A 22,093-nucleotide genomic window follows, 5' to 3' on the forward strand; every position below is an offset into this window, starting at 1 on the left:
CTGAGAGAAAACATGTAGCAAAAGAACTAACAGCATGACAGCTCTTGTCTGGCAGTATGACCAGAATTATACATCAATTCTCTTTAAGGAATGCCAAAAGATAGATAATCTACACGCTAATTTTGCTGATTCAAAACCACTGAGACATTCCTGATCACGTCCAAGAAATCACATCTCTCCAGGAACCAAAATTACACAATTCTCCAAAAGCAAGATTAATCCCACACTTCACAGAAATTTTGCAAGCTCTGCCTTTGTGGGACCAACAGAACCTGCCATGCACTTCCACACACAAAAAGGCCACTTTTGTTCTTGGCTTGTGTTCACAGAGGGAAATGCTTTTCCATAGCTAAGAGCTGGGAAAAATCCTGAGTCAAATCTAAACTGCAAATATTTACTCAAAAGTCTGCAACACAGAGTGGGCAACATGAAAGAAATTACAGATCTGTAATTAATTAAAATATTACATTTGAAGGAGTTGTACACGATCTAGAATGGCTGAATACAATATTGGAAGAAGGAATAATAGAAAGGCTGGAACAGGAGGTCCATCTTAGCTTCCTGCTGTCTCCCAGTGAATTCCCAGAAGCAGATTCAGGAACTCTTATTGCTACTTCCTTATTCAATAACATTTCTTCCCAAGGCAGCATTAGCATCTCCTAGGTATTTAAATACCAATCAGCTTTTCTGAAGGTCCTATGGGCTACTCTGGAGTCTTAACTATTATATCACTGTATTTTATTAAAGTACATATACACTAGAAGGCAGACACAGATCCTTCTTTTCATGTTTGATACAAACACCTCCATGAAAAAAAAAAGGAGAGGAAAAAAAAAAACCAACAAAAAACCAACAACCCATAGTTCTTGGTTCACATCTGTATGTATTTTCAGCAAAGGTTTACCTTAAATCCCAGCCATCCAGGCCTGGCCCTCTAGGTGCAGCTGCATCACCCTGTCCAGGTGCTCACAGTCCAAAGGCAGTCCTCCTACAAGAAACAAACACAGCAAAGCATGGGTGAGAACCACAGTGCATCCCAGGCCAGGGCAGCCTTTCAGAGCTGGCAGGCAGATGCACAAAGGGGGGGAACTGATTGACTGCAAGGGCTGAGGCAGCTGAGAGCATGCTGCTACCCTGCCCATTCTGACAGACAAGAACTGAACTTTCCCTTGGCCGCCCCAAGGAAGCCTTTATTATTCAGTCTTTCAATAAGGCCAAGCAGCACTGGAGATAATAACAAAACCAGAAGCATCTACCAAAATACTATTACCCTCAAAATTTTAAACATCACTGGAAGCAACTGAAAGAGCCAATTCTCTTTCTAGAACCACAGCAACCAGGAGACAGACCCAAGACTTCTCCTGGTGTAGAGCACTTGACCTATCAAGCAGTTCTGCAAACAGCACTGCCACAAGGCTGATTTCTGATCCCCACACCTTGAACCACAACTGGGTTTATTTTATACATTAGCAAATACAAAACACCTCTAGCTGTGCCTGTAACATTATTTGCTGGTGATGCAGCCCATGTGGATACTCCTGTTAATTAAGTGTTCAAGTTAGATTGTTTCAAACTAGCTGAATTAACCCAGCACCACACTGTCCTTAAAGATGCCAATCCCCTGAACACATAAAAACTTAAAATAACAGCTGCTCTGGGCTTCTTACTCTATCCTGCACCATATGCAGTTGCTTCTTTCCACAGAGAGTGAAGAGTTCTTCAATGCAGACCTGAACCACCTGAAGCAGTCTGAGCTATTGCACAGATTTTTGTCTCCCTCCTCTTACAGCTGCTAAGTAAAATAACATTTTTACTCTTGCTCAGCTCAGGCTTAGCTCACCTGCATATGTTTAGGTGCCAAATACACTGTTTTCACTTTCACAACTGCTTTATTCAACTTTTTTTTCTCTTAATCTATTAGGAGGTACAAAATGACATCATGCTATCCTATGTGACTAGAGCAACAACTTTCAAGAGCAGCCAGGTCACTGCTCTGCTTCCTGCAGCTGCTGAACATGTCAGACTCTAATAACAGCATCTAGAGAAGAGGTCAAAACAAAAATAATTCATTGAAAAGACAGATAAGATGGAAATTTTGCCTGAGTTGGGAAAAATTCTGATTTTGGAAGACAAGCAGACCCCCAAACACAAACCACCTTAAAACGCATAGGGACAGGTAAGACAGCAAATCAATCTTGTCCCTAATGTTATGAAACTGCTCACAACAAGTGAACTAAGATAGTTTATAAGATCTACCCACATTTATCTCTGTACTTCAGGGAGGAAACTTGCTTAAAATTCCAAGAATATGGTAAACCACATGCTATAGTTTTTGCATTTCCAGCTTCCATTCCCCTCAAATGAGCACTCCTGCACTTTAGAAGGGTAAATGCGTGGGCACTTCAGTGTGGTAGGAAAGGTGAAGAAAAATGATGGTTAACAATGGATAGTTGGAAGAAAGATAGGCTAGTTTTTCCACCATCACATAATTTTTGATTCCATATTCCTTCTTGCTACTTAACCATAGGGTTGCCTGATTACTTCTGCTGTTCCTACTGTCTTCAAGTATCAGTATTTAAAAAAAAAAAGAAAAAAAAAGAAAAACAAACAAACAACCAAACCAAAACAAAACAGAAAATAAAGGATTTGAAATCCAGCTATCATTTTGGTCAACTACTTCAGAGACTTCCTGGAAGCAATTGTGAGGTGGGAAGAGGGGACATTCATAATGCACAGAACACATTAAACCTGGGTGCACACTGCCATTGTCCCACTACTACATTTTATTAATTTCTCCCTTTTTTTGGCAAATTTGTGTATTGGAACAAGAGAGAAGACTAGGGTGCTGCAGTTTTGAAGGCCTAGAGCTTTGAAGTCTACACTTTTAAAGGAACCTTGAATAACTGGTGTGAGTGGAAATATCTTGACAGAGTAGTTTGGGTTTTTTTTATATATACATGTATTTGCCTGTGCCACTATATGCTACAGATCTTTGATAGTGTCAGGAGTCTTATGAGAAGTTTTGGCAGGAACACAATACAAACAGAAGACCTAACAAACACAGAGCACCTATCAGGAAACACTTGAGATTGAAATCAAAATGTGAGGGCTGGCAATTGAATCCTAATCTTTTCAAGACAGACCTTGGCTGCAACTTTTTGCGCTCTCTCTGCAGTTCATCTGAGAAATTCCTGGCAAGCCACTTGAACTGTATGTCTGATAACCCCTGCATTTTGAGAGTTTAGAACAAAAGCAGGAAAAGACACTTCAAGTACTAATTCTTGCCATTTTCATGGACACTTTATTACACAACAGACAGATTCCAGAGTTAGTCAGTACATCATGAAGAAAAGAGACATGAAAATATCATTAGGATACTTCCTATTACGAACTAAAAAGTGGCTAGTGGGTAATCATCTCTTTTTAGCCAAAAAGATCCATCATTTTTGAGCCAAGAGCATAATCAAACTTACATTTCTTCTAGACAAATATTCTTCTAGGTGCAGAGAGCATCAACACTTGGACTGATTTAACACTTGACAGCTGAACCAAGAAAGAATGCTACCATGTGCAACAGACAGATAGCTGCTCTGCAAGAATCTGCAGTGATCCATCAGGTTGTTCTCTGGGTTGGCTACAGAACACCTGCACCACCTTCTTTTCTTCAAGAGAAGCCTCCTAGTTCCTGAGCTCCTACATGCAGAACAGACTCTGATCAGAGTTCCACTGAAACAAATTAAGGTTGCATGCCTCCAATCAGAAAAGGATAGGAAAAGGAAAGCAAATTTTAGGACATTTTATTTCTTTCTTGATGACTTATATCACATCAGTTTTGCAAAGCATCACCTTTTCAGGCTCTTGCTCAATTAAATGAAGCCTAACACCACAGAGATGTTTTGATAAAGCCACATTCTGCAATGCCTTGGTATATTTTCATTTCTTACAGGAAGAAGAAATGCAGCCTGGAAAAACTTGGGAAAGAGGTAGAAGAGTGCAATATCTTTCCTTTGAAGCCAGGAATCCTCACAGAGAGTCCAGCAGCTCCTTCACATTAGCTCAGCTGAGGTGTCATCCTTCTTCATGCTCCACAGGCATGTAACACTACATACTGGGCAGCAGCCAGGTGCAAAGGAGATTTTCAGACTGCTGGTTTTCCTTTTACTGTGTCTCCTTCCACTTCCACCTCACCAAAAAGAAAGCCCACAAAGATGTTCATCAGTCCAAGTCTCTTGAACAGTCAGAATATCACCTAAAACCAGCAAAATTCCACTCTGTGCCCGCACTTACTCTCTACACTGGTGCAAGCCTGTAAACTCTTAACATCCCATGTTCATTTTTCTGAGGCATTTCAGAAGAACTCTACACAAGAGCAACAGGATACAGGCACTTCTGTTTGTAGTCAGCTCTCACAGAAAACATCCAAGAGCTCAAATCCACCCCAGTGGGGTATTTCCTCTATCTTACTTAAATTGTCATTTGTGATGCAGCCTGCCCAGGCAGCAGGGCTCTCTCCTTCAGTGCATTTCCCTCCCATTTCACATCACATAACACTGCTGGAGTTCTGCTCTGGTGCCCCTGCCCAATGCTGTCTGCAGGAGCAAACTGCTTTTGCACATTCCAGATGTTCAAAGAAATTACTTATCTGCAGAACTGAAGAAGAGCTGCTGAGGAAAGAATCTCTGCAAGTACCATGACAGAATCATACTTGACTGTGCTTCCCTCAACTCCCAAAAGCGAAGCCGCCCACCTGGAAATCACCAGCTCAGTGTTCAGGAAGCTGACACCTACTCTAAAAGTAATAGATTCATGTGCAATTCTCCCCCCATGCCCTTCAGAGGTATAGTGCACAAGCTGAGGATGACTCCTGTAAACTCCCTGGCATACAGAATTATGAACCAAAAAGTCATGGCATTGCAGTGAAAGATGAATGTTTGAGGTGCACACTGCAGCAACTGACTGTGCACATTCCTGCTTACCACATCAAAGCACTCTTACTGATATTTGCTTATATTTGCTAGGCAAGGAAAGTTAAAAGTAGGAAGCTCCAAAAAGTCCTTTAGCCAAGAAAGTCACAAGACACTTCAATGTTAAGTTTTTTCCATAGTAACAGGCTACAGTTTCTCTTAGAATCTGGTTTCAAAGTTGATGAAATAGGATTCTGCGAGAAACTCTATACCACAGCACAGAAGCTCCCATCATACACTGACCTCTAGTGTAATAAAGACTCAAAACATCAGAAGTCTCTTTGAAGACTTAGAAAAATTATCATTTTTTCCCCAGCACTCTGAAGAATATTTTCATCCAGTAAAACAGTCTGAAGTCAGAAGGGCCTCCCCGGAATACTCTCAATTGTTTAAGAAAACTGGAGCATGGGTTAAAGAAGCTACAGAACTAAAATTGTTCAACGGATGTGAAGTTCCTGCTGTGTTTACATAAAGTAATTTACATCAAAGCTGTATTTAACTTCTTTGAACCCAGCTGAATTTAACACCTACGCATTCTGAATGTGTAGAATTGTTTCCTAACTACAGTTTTACAAAGCTAAATTAAAAAACATTTAAAGTTGAAACACTGAGCTTGGGCAAGTCCTGTATCAGCCAGATCACAATTAGACCACCCCAGATTCTGCACCAGACTCTCCAAGTGCCTGTGGACAGAGTGGCTGACTCAGATGTGCTTCCTGTAGCCAGCACTGAAGACAGGGAGGTTGCTGGAAATGCAATACAGAAATCTGCATGAGTCCTCACTCCCTGAAGACACGGGGCTCACAGAGGTAGGTGGAGGTGGCCCTGAGCCCAGGCAGACTGGGGTGAGAGAGGGGCTGCTTGGTTTGGGTTAGCAGCTTTTTAAGATGTAAAAACACAACCTACCAACGTCAAACAAAAAGCACTAACAAAAAAAATTTAGTTTCAAAAACTGTTTCAAACAAAAATGGTTTCCCCATAACTTTTAAGATTAAAGAATCCGCATTTTTTTATGAGCTTACTAGTTTTAGGACAAGAACTACTTAATTAGAGCATAGCCAATTCTAAGAGAACAGAACAATTGAAATGGACACCCAAACTATTTAGGCATGTATGCCACTTCTGCCCGCTCCCTTTGCACCTGCCTCTGGACAACAAACCCCAGAGATGCTTCTTTACTTCTCGCATCTCCTTTAAAAGCAAGGAATCATCCAGAGGCTGTTTCCAAGTGAAGTGATATTTTCAACATGAGCAAGCTTTCCCAAGTCTGGCATATGTGGCTCTGTTGAACAAGAGCTTTCACCTGCACTCCAGAGATGGAGCTCTTATAAACTATCTTTTGAACAAGCTCTTATAAACTATCTTTTGAACAAAAGCCTCAGAAATACTAAATTCAGAAAGAGTTAAGCACAGCAATAAAAGCAGCCTCATAATGTATGAATGAAGTATTCAAAAGTCATCTCAGAGGCAAATGTTTGAAACCAAGTTCAGATCAACCAGAGAGGTCCTTTAATTTGCAGTCCTGCACTTGAGTCTGTGAAGATAAACAGGGAAGTGAGGACCAAATTGTTAATATCGGTTCCTAGCTGTGAGTATCAGAACTCAATAAACCCTTATCTGTAATAACAATATCTAAAAGATAGCTTTAAATTACTTTAAAATCCCACTACTTAATGATGTGTTCAAACTTACAGTTTAAGACCACTTGTGAAATACATGCAAGTCACTAGGAAGAAAACTATTAATATCTGCCACTTATCTTCTGCACAGCAGTGAGCTTTTTACCAGACCAACACTCGAGTTCCACCTCAATCTCAGTTGTGACCTGGGCCCTGACTCGGATTTTTGGATATACTGTATCCTGCACTGTGGAACTGGCAGCCTCTCTGTGATAGCACCAAAGGCTTTAATGAAGCACAGCACCCTTCATGCAATTTGATAATCACTCTAGGAGAACAAGGACTTCAGCTCCTGGCCCACAATGCTCCAGGTCAAATCTTACCCAAATAATTCCTTTTGTTTTCTTTATCACATTTATTTTGTAAGCAAGAACTCTCACTGCAGCTATAGCACGGAGACAAACAGAAGCACTCAGGATTTACAAGGATATTGGTCACCGTGTTAGATCACTTCAGGCAGAGTTATGGATAAGATTCCTGTTTTAATATGAGAGCTCCTGCTTTAAGCCACTTGGCCACACTTTGTTTGCAATACAAAGAAGCCAACTCAGCCACCTACTTACCTCACATGCAGCTCAAATACCACTCAAACAAGAAACTACACTGAGAAATCCCTTTAGTTTATTAGAAATCCCTTTAGAGTTTAGCCTTATGCTCAGCTCTAATTTATATCCAGAAAACAGTTTACCACCAGCTAGGAAAGCACAATGCCACTCTCCCAGCTCCAAGGCAGAAGAGCTGAGGCACAGAGCACAGCAGACCCCTGAATTAGTGACTGAGAACTGTGAGCGAGCTCCAACAGCTTCACAACAGATCCTTCCCATTGTATTTGACAGAATGTGTCCTTCCAACTATTTTTTCTCTAAATTCTTGTGTTTAATTCAATGCATGTGGTGAGGGGAATGACTTTTAGAACAGCGATGTGCAGCAGTACACAGATGTTCCACATTTGTCATGTCACATGAACCTTGTGGCTAACACCCAACCTTTAAAACTCTAAAAAGCCTCCTACATAAAAATCCATATGATGTATTTGTTCCTAGAAGAACACCAGATAATATATTAGATTGCTGGAGACAGGTTTCTCCAATATTATCTTTTTTAAAAAACAAAACCAAACCAAACCAAAAAACCCACCTGCAACAAGCTTTCTTTGATTCCAAGAAGTTAAAAAGCCCTCAAATCAATAAAACAAAAAAACCATATCCAGACATAGAAATTAAGTCAAGTGGTAGGTTGACAAGATTTGTCACAGCTAGAAGAAAGCCCTTCAAATTGAATTAACTGTAGTGTATTATGTAAAGAAAATGCACATATGTTACATACAATCACATCCAAAATATTTTTTGGCTAGCCCTTTTTCTAAAGAAACTTTAAAAAGACAGAAGCTACACAGACAGATTTATAACCAGCACAGAGCTCCAAAATCTTCACTCAGAAAAGTTTCTTAGTTTCTTTCCTCCCAAATGAATTCTAACAGAAAAATAGAGCATAGAAATTGATGCCAGAATACATGACCTAAGCCCTCCTACCCTTCAGCACTGCTTTCATAATGTACATAGCTCAAAGTGCTGTACATCCAGAAATTTGTGTGCCCAGGATTGGTGAAATGCTCCATTCTAAATTCTAAATAAAGTATTAGGCCACTGATAAAGTATCAGGTGCAGATTGTGTGAGTTATCAAGCAACTGTGACCAACAGATTTTTTTTACCAAATTGGCAATATAATACCATGCAATGATTGTTTCAGGCACTAACTCCTGAGCTATCTTTACTAAAGGGCAGTAGTCCTCATACAGAAATGTGCTGTAGTTGACAGATCGCTACCTGCACAAAAATCACATTTCTAAGGGAAAGCTAGCTCAAGTTAATTATGAATTCCTCTTGGAATGCACCCAGCTTACACCTGAAAATCTGCAGTTATGACCAGTTCAGTATGTTTGGATTTTGGTATACCCTAGAAAGCATCTATTAATAGGAAGCATCCACTAGAAAGCAACTATTAATTCTTACATCAGTATTTGCAAACAAACAATAAATTCAAGTAGAATAAGTCCAAAGCCACTTCCTGCCAGTTACTGCATTTGACAGACCTGTGGTCAGCACCCTGTACAACACCAGAGAGGTTTCAGTTTCCTGCTGACAGAAGCTTGTGTGACCTTGGCAAAGTCACCAGGGCTGGTCTGTGACTCTGTGGCAATCTCAGCCAGCTGCTGGCTGCCAGATTCCCACTCCTCTCCCTTCCCTGCTCCAGCGTTTGACCCTGCACTGACTCATTTCAGACCAGCAACCATAAAAATAATTCAGTTGCTCTGGTAGGTATTAAACCCAGATGACTCAGCGCGGGGTCAGGAGAGCAGAGCGGGGCACAGGGGGAGCTGGTACATGTGGGTGAGAACCTGGCAGCCAGCCCCAGAACCCAGCTCCCAGCCCATCACTCAAGATAAAGGGAGCTCTTCAGTTTCACAGGGGTCTGGTGAGCATAAGTAACAAAAGATTAAAAAAGCACTGAGATTCTTATTAACTCACTGGAGCAATTTTTTAGATTATTTGTCTAAGGAAGGGAATTTTTTTCTACAGAACACCCATTTTGGTGTATGTCTTTGGCTTCCATCACTCAAATTTCTAAGCTCTGTAGGGACTTTGAGTCGGAGACTTAGTGAAGTAAAATACAGCTTCCAGAGGGATCCATGCTGATGCAGACTCCAGGACAGGTCTGTTTTGCAGGAAGCTCCAGTACAAGGGATGTAAAAGGGAAAAGGCACAGAAGGGGCCTTCCCATTCAAGAGCACCATTTGCTGCTGTTTCTTTGTGTGATTCCTTCTGTATCTGGGTGTGGAGCTTTACACAGATTTATCTGAACAAGTACAAATTCCTGTATCAGAAATATGCATAGTGCTTTATTTCAACTGGACAAACACCTAGCACAAACAAACAAACAGATAAGACAGTCTTGAGAATGTTCCCTAGATAAGATGTCCCCAAAAGATGGAACTGGTTTCTCTTCTCTCAAAAAATGGAGGAGACACAATCCATTCTTAAAGCACTCCAGAAGGAAGCTACAGTTTCCTGTGATCTCCAGAGTGCTGGCTGTGTCTCTATGGCTGGTTGGGGCTGGCTGTCTCAAAGACCAGGCAGGACAAGCCAGGATGAAGTCCATCAACTCCATGGCTGAACACCTCAGCTATCTCTCTCCTCCAATACCCATGTTCTGAGGAGCATTTTTTTCTAGTTGTATTCTTCCTAGTGCTTCTATTGGCACAGCTGTCTTAGGGAGAGAATTAGATGGGATAAATGGGATCAGAACAGAAATGTGTTAATTGTACCAAAGCAGAAGAAAAAAGGTCACAGCAATGCTCACTTTATTATCACAATTAGAATACAGCAGAGAGAAAGTATTTAGCAATATATATTATCTAGCAGAATAAGTAGCAAAAAACTCACTGAACATTTAAAGGCTATTTCGAATGGATTACTAAAGTGACCTGATGGAAACACAGCTATATGGGTAAGGAAATTCAGCACATATCTAACAATAAGTTTATTTCTTAAGGCATACTTCATACAACTTTGCCATGTATCAACTCACACATACTTTAAACAATTAAGCATTAACATTTACCCCTCTGCAAAACCTTAAGTAGCCTCTGGAGCCTTTAGTCTCCTTGTTTATTTTATGAAATCACATCACAAATAACCCAGTCTTATTTATGAGCAAAGCTCTGGAATTTTTCTCACTTAGTAGTCTACATAATTATGGTAGAGATTATCTTGGCCTGGGGCTTTGCATAGTTCCTTGCTAACTGTCTCTCTCTAAAAAGTTTACATTGCTTAACAGTTTATTTATGGACTTAGGTTTTTTTGGTTTAAGATAACTGTCTCAAATTATAACCAAAGGCTTGGATCAGAGCAATTCTGTGGTTCACTTCATTGTAGCCAAGAGCAGTCTTGTTAGTCAGTAATGCAGCTGTGAATACTGCATGTAGAATACAATAGTTGGAATTCACTGGAAGCAATGACATTACCATTCAATTTGCCAGTTTTCAGAAGATACTGATGCTGCTGGCAGAGTAGTGAGTAAACAGTGACGAGAAAAAGCAAGCATGATATGCAGATCTTTTAAAGGAAAGTTACGTATGTTTAGTAAAACACAAGAAGCACTTATGGTAAGGTTTTACATTTTCAGAGTGAAATAGTCTGCGCTGACAAATTCAGTTTTGAAAACAGAACCATAAGTACTGTAAGTCAGAACACCAGGAAGGCTGGAAGAGCCACAGTTGGATTTGCATATTTAGTTGTTAGCAGCAAGAAGCTTCCAGCAGAACAAGTGACAGAAGAACATCTTTGCCTCATGTAACTCCTGGGAAAGCTGATTCTCACAGCATGTTTACCGTGATCCCCACCTGGAGCCTTATCGCTGCTGGCAAGCTCAGCCAGCACTCCTCTCCTCCACCACACAGCTGGGAAGGCATCCCAGCAAGCACAGCCCTGCCTGCTCCACACCCCTGAGAAACTGCAGAGCAGGGACACCAGCACATCCTGCCCTGCACAGGGGTGTCCTCCCGCTTTTCCCCAGCCCCTGGAAATTCCTAACCTGTCTGTCTAGGACAGGTGTTCAGTCTGTCAGTCAGCCAGCAGCAGGAAAGTGCTTTCTCTGAAACATACACAACTGGTACATTTTATTTCTTTTTTTTAATTGAGTTTTAGACAAACATGTTTCACTTTAAATAAAGAGTGAGGTGTTTTTCTAAGGCTAGTAATGAGCCACTGAAAAGCTAAACACAGTGTAGAAAGGCAATGCCCTCTCAGCCAGGTAAGTTGCTGTGCTAATGTAAAAATTAACTCTTTGCATCACTGTTGAAATGCATCTAAATTCAAATTCATTTCCCTACTTAGAAGTGAAAAAAGAGCAGGAAAAAAAATCCCTTAAAAAACCAACCCTCACAGCACAATACAAACAAGCAGATTAAAATTTCAGGGTTTACAGCACATCTAGGAATCAACTCTTCCTTGCAGTATCTTCCTTGCAGTTTAGAGAGTATGCTGTAAAACACCCACTTCATGTATCAGCCAGCTGGCAGACCCAAGTGGGCTGTGTTTGTGTTATCTCAGTGACTTCTAAGCTGCACTCGCACAGCTCTGCTCAGCCAGGCTTTGGTTAGAAACGGGGGCTGTGCTGTTTGCACTTCTGAGAGAGTAACCCCTGAATGGGCCAGTGTGCAAGCAGCAGCATGGGAATCTCTCCTGACAGAGTGCCCCGGGACAGAAACAGTGGCCAGAAACACAGACTATAGTTAGAGCTTCAGTCATGAGTTCAGAGGGCAAATTACATTGCTTGAGCCCTCACAGGCACACTCACTCCTTAATCTGCAGCTTGAATTCCTTCTACATATCAATTAGATACAGCAGAATAAAAGCCAAGCACTAGCTGCATGAACTAGCTCATCCCACAAATCCAGTTTTTAAAAAGTGCTGCAATTCCTTCATGTTCTGGACAGTATGAGAGTGGGTATCCCAGTGATAAACAGGTTTTACCTAAATCCCTGTATACACCTGACTGTACATTGAAATAACTTTAGCAAAGTTGACTAAGATACACCTGGCAAAGAGAAGATTGCTTTTATACCTATAAACCAGCTGCCATTAATTCACAGTCATCCATCCTAACACAGGCAAACATCTAATGAGACCTGCAGTCAACTGCCTGCTCAACTGTTTAACTGAGCAAGAACAATTACAACTTTCAAAATTTTCCCATAAACCCCCTAGAAATGGAGCACAATTGTAATTAAATAAATGCCAATTTTAGCCAAAATGAAATACAATCTTGCGTTTAAAGGCTTCATTATTTAATAGCTCCTTAACAACTAAAATGGGACATCACAGATGGTTCCATTACAGTGCCTCTCTTAGGTCCTTTGGCAAGGGGCATCAATTATTTAGGACATCTTAGGACTGCAAAACCAAATGATAATATTCTTAGTCTTATTGAGTAGCAACACTCATGAAAGCAATATTTTATTAGCATATAAACCAATGTCTCCTGCCAACCTAACAGTACTACGGAGCAGATTTCCACACACACTTACTGTCTTCCAAGTCCTCAAAGTGAATTTTTGAAAAACTCAGACATTTGCATGATCTGACTTCATAACAATAGCAGATTTTTTCCTTTAAAACACACATTCCATTATGCAAATTACAGTTCTTAACCACCTCTTCAAAAAAACCCCATACATTCAATAATTCATTATTACAAGGGAGAGTTTATTTGATTTTCTTAGATTATCTCACTTTTCTGACTCATTTTTCTGACATGTTATCTCCTTATTGTAATTTAAGTCTATGGCATCCCTAGTACATAAGTTTCAGGGTTAATACCAAGCACTAAGGTCTAGAGAGTCATTCCTTACAGCCAGTCTGTTCTCTTTCTCCAAAACAAATCAATTTCACATCAATTTTGATACTTTACTGTTTCTCTGAAATATAAGAGAAATACTGAAAATCAGATGCATCAATTATATTTTAGAATGTTTACAAACACAGCCTGGAGCACATTTTAAGCAAGAAACTGCTCAGTTTCCACTTAAATTAGTTACTCCAAAGCCATTCACAGCATGAAGTATTCATTGCTTTAAAGACGTTGAACTTCTTACATGCCAAGAAGTGGAGTAATCACAGCTGCTTTCTACAGGACCACAGAGGAACAGAGCTGCTGCATTCAAGGACAGAGACAAGAGTGACAGCAGTGTCACCTCTGAAACTCCAATTCATCACAAAAACCACTTAGAGTTTTGAACTTGCCAGCGCTTATCCAAACAGAGAAGGTGTCCATTTCTGCAGTTCAAGAATTAACGGGGAAAAAAGTCTTTTTAAAAGACAGTTCTACATATAATAATTGTACAGTTTTAAACATGAAGTACTTCAGATTAAGTCTGCTCTCAAAAACAAATTAGTCTGCTTTCAAAACACTCAAAAATAGTTTTGCTGGAATTTTTTTTTAACCCTCACTGGGTCTTCACCTACAGAGACAAAATTTGTTGAGACAACAACAATCACATAACTCATGCCCCCCTTCCAAACTCACACTACTTCCCCTCTCTGGCAAAATGATTGAGTGGTGAAAAAAAAAGGCATATTAAAATGTGCATGCCTCTCTTTTTTTTGGCCAGAACAGAAATATACTGCCAATATGGCTAAAGGAGAAGATTTCGTGAGGTCAGGCAAAGGTTGAAGTACTAAATGAGAATGTAAGCGGTGCAGACTCATAATAAAAAATTAGTCCCATAAAATATAATCAAAAAAGTAGTCTTATAATAGAGACTCATAATAAAAAAGTAGTCCCATAAAATATAATCTGCCTTCCAGCAGCCCTTTCCCTAAAGCTACTAAGAATCACATAATTAGGAATCCTGTTTTCCTTTTCTTTTTTCCACAGGCATCTCTCCTGGACAGGTTATTATGCATCATGCTAAAATGCACAAACACATCATCCAACTCCAACAGAAAACAAGTTACCTCAGCCACTGGGACTACTTGGATCAACTGGATGTGGCTGGTGTCTAGCAATGAAGTCTCTGGAGCAAGTTGAGGAGGAACACCCACCAAAGAAACTTCCCAAATACCCAAGAATCAACTAATGATAGAAAGAAAACCATAAAATCCAAAATAGAAACAGTTGAATTTCCTACCAAAGGCAAGTCACTGCTAACCACAGTCTCTAGAAAGATTCAGAAATGGAAGGAACAATAAACATTTGGTTTCCCCAGACAAGTCAGAAAGACATGACTAATCATGCATGATCCTTAGCCAGTAGGTTGGGCACTAGTCCATTCAGATCATCCCCTAATGTATTCAAAACAGGACATTTGCCCACATTTAGATTTATCTCCTGGACTTAAGAATCTTGTGAAAGCACGACTGAAAACAACTCCCTTATTAATGGAACTAATTTCATTAAAAATAAATTTAATAATTATTCCTTAAGTTTTTAAAAAATCTATTTTTCAAACAAGATAACAAAATGAGGGACATGTTGGATTCATGTCACCCACTGCACTTCTGTTCACCTATGTGAATTTTTCAAAAATGCTATGTTAGTGACCACATTGTAAAACAGAGGAACTCTTATAGAGCTGCAATGGTCTTCTGGTCTGCAACACCTCAAAACATCTTGAGCTCCCTTGACAACAAACTGAGATTTCTTCACTGAGCAATTATGGAACAAGACAGAAGACTTGTCTATACATGGGAGAGAGAACTGTATTTCCAAGGTCTTGCAAATGGGTAGTACTACACAAGAATGAAACAGAAATGAAGCAAAGGCAGTAGACAAGATGAAGCAAGACTCTGAAGACCCCTGAAACATAACAGTGAATCTTGCTAAGCAGGTGCACACACAAATAAATCCTCATTCTGAACAACAGCACTGAATACAAAAGATATTAAGAGGATTTAAAAAAAACATAACCCAAACCAAAAACCAAACGTAAAAGACAATACTCAGGTTGCCATGAACAACCAAATAAAATCAGGTCTTGTGCTCAAAGATCAAAGTAAGTATATTAATTAAATACAATTAATCAAAATGATGGTGCAATTAGCCCTGGAGAAAATATAAAGTAGTATTTTTGAGCATAATCTGAACAGTCCCAACTAAGTTCCAGAAGAACATTCCAGGATAAGGCTCCTCCATGTCACATCAATCAAGTTACACATGTTGGTGCTGTAGGACATCAAAACCAGCACTTAAACAACAGAGTGCTGCAAGCAGTGCTCAGCTAACAAACCCTGCAGCTCAGCTGAGCAGCGAGAGCACCTTTGTTAACAATTAACACAGCAACATCTCTGAACAACATGGACTTTGCCATGGAGATACATTAACTTTGAATCTAAATCTCAGATCCAAATTATGCAGTATTTTGGATGATAAGCTCACCAGACAACAATGCAAAAACAAAATTGAAAAAATCTAATGAGAATCTTTTCAGGACACTCCTCAGCCTGTGAAGAGGTTCATTTATACAAGTGAAGCTCAAAGCAGTCAAGCAGTTGCACTCTGCTCATTGCCAGATGGCTCTGATTTCTTTTTTATTTCATCTACCTGTAATGCAGAATACCCTCTCACATCTGGAGCTTAACACAGCCATGAGTCTTCCCTTCACACACTGGATGTGCATCTACTGCCCGAATGAAAAATTTTCAAATTGAAATCAAATTGTTTTGGTGTGGTGGTTTTTACATTGGTCAAAAATGTATACATGAATCAGCCTGGGGAATATACTGATAGGACAGCACAGCTCCTCCGAAACACTGGAGCAATTGAACACCTGCAGCAAGCAACAGAGCCAGCTCAGGTGTCCTTTCTAAAGGAAGCCCAGCAATAATCTAGAGATCTTGGACTGGGAGATGCTGTCCTCAGTCACAAGACTCTTGTACTGTGAGGCAGGTTGCAGGGCCAGTGGCTGGCAGGGGGTTTGCCAGGCTGCACCTGGGATGCCATGCAGCCAGCAGCCAGAAGCAATAGCTCTGAGAAACTCAGCTGGCACTGCCTGGGAAGCCAGGGCTCCTAAAACTGACCATCCACCAAGCTGTTCTGTAAAATCTGATTACTTGGTTTCAAGCCAGTGTTTATAAATGACCAGCTTGTACCCTATAATGAAGTGGTTTTGAGACATTAAAGAATCCTGGAGTTTATGCAAGTAGTCATAATTATTTTGTGGCCAAATATGCATTGGTGGCACTATAGAGCATTTAGAGAAAGGGCAAGGAATCAGCTCATTGCTGGGAATGTTTCCAACCAGACACTTGTATTCTGCTAACTCAAATAAGAAACTGATCTTCCTTGTGCCAAAGTAAATTCCCAGTTGCAAAACTAGGTGAAAAAGCAGGCCTTCACTGGTGATCACAAGCCAAAGCCATCAGGTTCAATAGCTTGTATTACTTTCCAGTAAACCTTTAAGTACTCAGCCAGAGTTTAACAAAGCTTCCCAAAACTTCCTATGTTGTTTGCATTGACCCATGTATAGTTGTTTCAAATCTCCTTACTATTTATTCCCCAGTCTCTTTAATTTTGTCCATCAGTACAAAGAAACATACTGTCACCATGACCATTGTAACTCCAAAATGCCATAACTCAGCCTGATTTTAAAAGATGCTGGATGGTCTCACAGCATTTTTACAATCTGACAAACAGTAATTTATCTACAATTTTAGGTTAGTAAGAGTCATACACAGTTACAATCCTACAGAGCCAAGCAACTGCAATCATTTCAGGCCTTTCCCAGCTGCAATTTTCCCTGAGAAGTGTAAAGCTTCCTTTAAACAAACAACATATAAAAACAGTGTGGTATAGGAGCTACAAACACAAAGGGAAAAAAATACAATTCCAACATTTTAAGCCTCAAATAAACACTATTTAGGGGTTCCATTTGAAAGCTTTTAGTTCGTCAAATCAGAACTGAGAGGTGCCATCAGAAAACTCATGTTCATGTATAGATCCATGCTAGGCAAACTGAACTGTGCAGAGAACAGATTTTTTTGTCCAGTCTGACACTGTCCCCACTGCACCAGCTCCCACATACCTTGGAGGTCTGAGACCTTCCTTGGTTCACTAACAGCAGACACTGATCTACAGATCCAGCAACCAAAACCTGAGATAAAGCAGCTTACAAAGCTGAAGGAGTGGACTAGAACCACCCCAGAATAATCAGCACATGCATACAGCTGGGAGCAGGAAGGAAAGAGGGAAATGGGAGGAGAGCTGTTAAGAGTAATGAAATTTCATCCCCAAAAATGGCATTGTTGAAAGGCCACAGACATAAAGGGGTTGTTTTGAAAATTGTGATACAGGTTTCAAACCTCATTAAAACTGTCTCTAGAACAAAGTTTTCAGAGTAGGGTTACAGTGGGAGAAGGGGAATAATTTCTCTAGATTAAAAGAGTCTGCTGTTCTACAGAAGAGTTCTGAGGCTCCACAGAGTTGCCTCATTATCCTGTGCACAGAATACTTGATAATACCGTAATAATATTGTACAAAGTATTTACAATAAAAGCCTTCAAACTGAACAGCTGTTGGGACATAAACCAGAGTTGAGAGAGCAGCTAACACTGAGGGTACTGGAAGGGAAAAGTCCCAAATCCCAAGAAGTCAGTGTGCAAGCCATGACTTCAGAATGAAGGGAGGAAAGCGAGGGCAGGACACCAGGAGGATGCTGCTAGGGCTGGGTCCCAGAAGCCTCGGGGTGTGCAGCATGAGGCAGAGTCAACACTGTGTGTGAGAAGCATGCATTTGTTTTGTGCACATCCTTCCAGTACAGAAAGTTACACCTGACCAGAAAGAAAAGTTAATTTGGCCTAGTTTAGCAAATTATAGAAACTCTGCCAAAGCATTGTGCAGAAGACACAAGACACAGCTACTGGCAAGTTGCTGCTCTCAGAAATTACAGACTTCCAGAGTTGTTTAACTTCTGTGTTATTTTTAGGCTGTAAAAAGAGCAAGGGCTACATAGGTAGAGCATAAAGGCAAGAATTGTTCAGGCTTGGGGAAATCAGACTCTAGACACATCATGACAGATGTCCTGCCTTAAATAGCAGCAGTAACGTTCCAGTACTTGAGAACCCAGCTAACACTCCAAAATAGTAGAAACTATAAAACATTGATGAAGATATGATAAAGCTGTTTCAAACAAGTAGCCTGCACTACAAAAAAACCCTCAAAAAACAACAAACTTTTATCACTGCTAGCTTATGGGATTTGCTATATCCCCCACCATTGTCCTTTCTTCTGTCATTAAAAAAAACAAAAAGAATGTGCCTGTGTAATTTGAGTACTACTCTTGATAGTGTATTAGAAAGGAACAAAAACTAAGTAAAAATTAGCTAAGAAGGGGTTTTACTTTACATGCAGTTTGATCATAGCTTGCACACCAAATCCAGAATAGAGATTTAAAAGAAAAAGAAAAAGACTGAAAAAGACTAGCATAAAGAAAAATAGGGATGCTCAGTGAAGTCACAGAAGTAATTTTTCAAGTCACCTGAAACTGAAGCTCCCAGCCTGTAGTACACATCACATACTAGAGGAGTACAAGTCACACTGACAGTGCACACAAGTGCTCCAGGGAGTGCACACAAGCACAGGGTGTGTCTGTGTGCGTGTGCACAGAATGACTGCTCCAGGAGCTGCCCCACCACCAAAGGCAACTTCAACTGCACCCGTTTCAGATGCCCTAACAAAGCAACTCATCAAACACATTGCTGCATTTAATACAGGGATCATGTTCACTTGCTGCAACTGTCAGACTTGAGGGGGTAAAAATAATTGAGCAATAAAGATGGTCTCAGGCTTGCAGGCATTTGAGAAGTATGAAAGCCCCAGGAGCATGCACTGCAAGTGACTGGAAACATCTGAGCAAGTGATCTTCTGTTTATCAAAGGAGAAGCAGTTCTTAGAGCAGCTCTCCAGAGGCCACACAAAAAAACCCCCAAAAACCTAGAACATTCTGAACATTTAATACACAAAACTAATGACTGTTTTACAAGAGCTAGAAGTTTTCCGCAGTAAGAATTTGTGGTTTCCTGTGCAAGGAAGAATGCCAATTCATACCAACATGTTCATGGAAAAAGTTTTTTCAGGGCTTCCTTAAGAAACAAACCTCTGTAACACCAAGGTTACTTGCTTTGTTTCAGAGGTGATTGGCATGATTATAAGTTCTCATATTGGTCTTTGAATAAGAAACATTTAAAGAAGGAATATTTGTTTTATTGAAGAGCACTGTCGTCATTTGTATGTTGCTCTAGGAGTCTCACAAGTCATCATAATTTTTGAAGGCAGTAATGAAGGTGCCCCATTTCTTTATTGCATTTGGAAAGATCTTTCAGCTGAAGTTCAGCACAAAACCTCTCTCATTCCCAGCTTCCTTACTTCACACACATATATGGGCCTTTTGGGGTTTTGTTTTTGATGTCAGCAGCTCCTTGCTGGCAAACACCTCCTGGGAGTCCAGAAAAAGCATGTTCAACCAAATACTGCTTTAAAGATTTCTTTTAAAGGCTACTAGGTCCTCTAACAGCAGGTCAGATGAAACAAAATCACTGGTAACTTCTTTTCCACAGCTCTCTGTCTCTTACTGTAAGGCAGGTCAGGTTCCCAAACCAGGCCATGGAAATTTATATCTCACCTGGAATGTTTCATCTGCCTTCTCCCTGCCCACACAAATCCCTTCAAGTTATCTGTGGCTGTTCTATCCCAGCAGGGTACACCACACAGTGCACTTCAGACATGAAGTTTATTACAGAAGTATAAGCTGAGCATTCCCCTCTTAAACCACAAATTTTAAGAACCTGAAATGCATCCCTAGCAGTAGTTAGCTATGCTATAGTTTGCTTCTATTCATGTAAGCCCTAGAAAATTGTTTAACTGGGTTCAGTGTCGCTTAAAATCAAAGTTAATTTTACTCAACACAATTTAGTTTCAAGCTAAAAAAATTAAACTTGCATTCCATACCAGGAATCCATATAAACAACTCGCTTCCATACACCAGGCTTTTGCTTGCAGTAGGAAGCCACAACTACTTTGCTGCCAACCCACAGAAACAGTACAAAAATAGGCATTTGCATGCAAGTTGTCGAGTCAGGCATGCAACAAATATTATGGAGACAAGACAAACAAGTGTATTTCAGGAAAAACAAATCCTTTGCCTGTCAACTATTGGCACTCTGCAGTACAACAGGAAGGAAGAGGACGGGCCCAGGGGGAGCATCCCGAAGAGGTTTGGTGCAATCCCATGCTCAGGGTGTTTATAAGTGCTGGAGAGTCTTTACTCTCTGAGCTTTGCAAGGGTCAAGTTTTGTACAAACTCCTTTGAAGTAATATTTGTCACAGCATATACTTCAAACCACAAATGGCAGAAGACTCTGACTGAACTAGTCTAAGCCTAAAGCCAACAGGGTGATCTGAACAGGAATACCTCAGCTGAGATTTGTACAGTAAGGTGGGAGAAGAAGCAGCAGTGCTGGAATTTTTCAGCAGTTTACAGCTAAATGCAGGTTACAGATGAGAACACAGCCTCACGTGCAGCACACAAACAAGGCAAAGCAGCCAGAACTCAAGTAGCTGTTTAGGCAACCCTAGCAGCAGAGCCTAACTAAGCCAGATTCTTACTGACACATATTACCTAGTAAATATATTGCTTTCTTTTTGTAATTTTGTTCATTATTGCAAATTTTGCCTAAGCAACCTTCTTTCAAAGCCCTGAATCTTTCCAGTGATAGAGACAATTTTGTGTGGTCTCTAGGGAGCTGTGCACATGGCTGATAAACTACACATAGAGCAGAGACTTGAGCCACACAACCTGTGAGATAACAGGCACCCAAACTCCTCAGTGTGCAGGACATCCCACACTAAGAGCTGCAATGACCACCCTGGAGAGAAATAACTTTAAGTGCCAAAGGAAAGATCAGAACTCTCATAAGCTTGCAGCTTAGTGAAGAAGCTCTATTAGAGCCACTGCTTTATTTCTGTCTTTAAATTGACACATACCATAATTTTTAGTCCCAGAGAGCAGTGGAAGAATCAGTGGAGTGAAGCAGGCACGACAGCATTTAGCATTGAGCAAAAGAAATCATTAACAACAGCAAAAAGAAACAAAGGTGGAAGGGATTAATTCAAGCTACATTTTCAGAACAGCAATTTTTCTGCTGCTAGAAATGCTGCTCTCCTGTGCAATCAACAAGGTCTCCTCCTTCATTAAGCCTTAGAGTTTTCAGCATTCCTGGAGTTAGAAGGTATAACATAGACAGACATGTCTTTAAAGTGGCTAGGAAGCCAATTTAAGTTTAGAGGAAACTTTAAAATAAATATTTTCCCCTGTAGAGGATGGAGCAAATTTAAGCCAAGTTAAAAACACTGGCAGAGCCCTTCATTTAAAGAAAGAAAGAAAAACACCTAACAAAAAGCTTTCTCAAATGCTTTATTTTTATGCCTTCCCAAAACATTCACCAACTTCATTAAAAACAGTCTCAGGAGGTGGGTGAGACGATAATCCCTTCCTTCTCCCCCTCTATTATTTTAAACATGTTTAGCCAATTTAAGGCCATTTAAAATCTTTTCACTTCACTTCCCACCACCTTCTGAAAGAAATATTTCTTTCTCCTAAAGCCTTCAATAATTGACCACTAATCACTAATCAGATACTCCCTCCTCTGTTCAACTGAGGACAAACTAACACTTCCTTACTTTCTTACTTCTCAAAATCCACTTCTCCCAATCTCCTCTGTGTCCATTCCCTAAACTCATTCCAAAGGGGTTTATGAATTAACCAGCAGCACATAAAAAAATTAAAATGTTAAGATGCTCTCCCTAACTTTCTGTGCGATAGAAGCTCCTTCTCCATTCCCTATCCTCTCTCCATGCTCTCAGTATCACACTTGGTTGTCTCCCTCTATTTTTGA

At 40.3% G+C, this 22,093-nt stretch overlaps 1 protein-coding gene across 2 annotated transcripts in view; it reads right to left on the reverse strand.

The window, feature by feature from the left end:
• Positions 1-22,093, reverse strand: part of SVIL (supervillin) — a 133,474-nt gene that overhangs the window by 104,385 nt on the left and 6,996 nt on the right. For both annotated transcript variants that reach the window (XM_064402765.1, XM_064402628.1), the window contains exon 2: positions 905-988. The gene's annotated coding sequence lies outside the window, so the exon portion shown is untranslated. The remainder of the gene's footprint in view (positions 1-904; positions 989-22,093) is intronic.

Source organism: Passer domesticus, chromosome 1 (assembly GCF_036417665.1).
Source record: "Passer domesticus isolate bPasDom1 chromosome 1, bPasDom1.hap1, whole genome shotgun sequence".
In the NCBI taxonomy this organism is placed as follows: Eukaryota; Metazoa; Chordata; class Aves; order Passeriformes; family Passeridae; genus Passer; species Passer domesticus.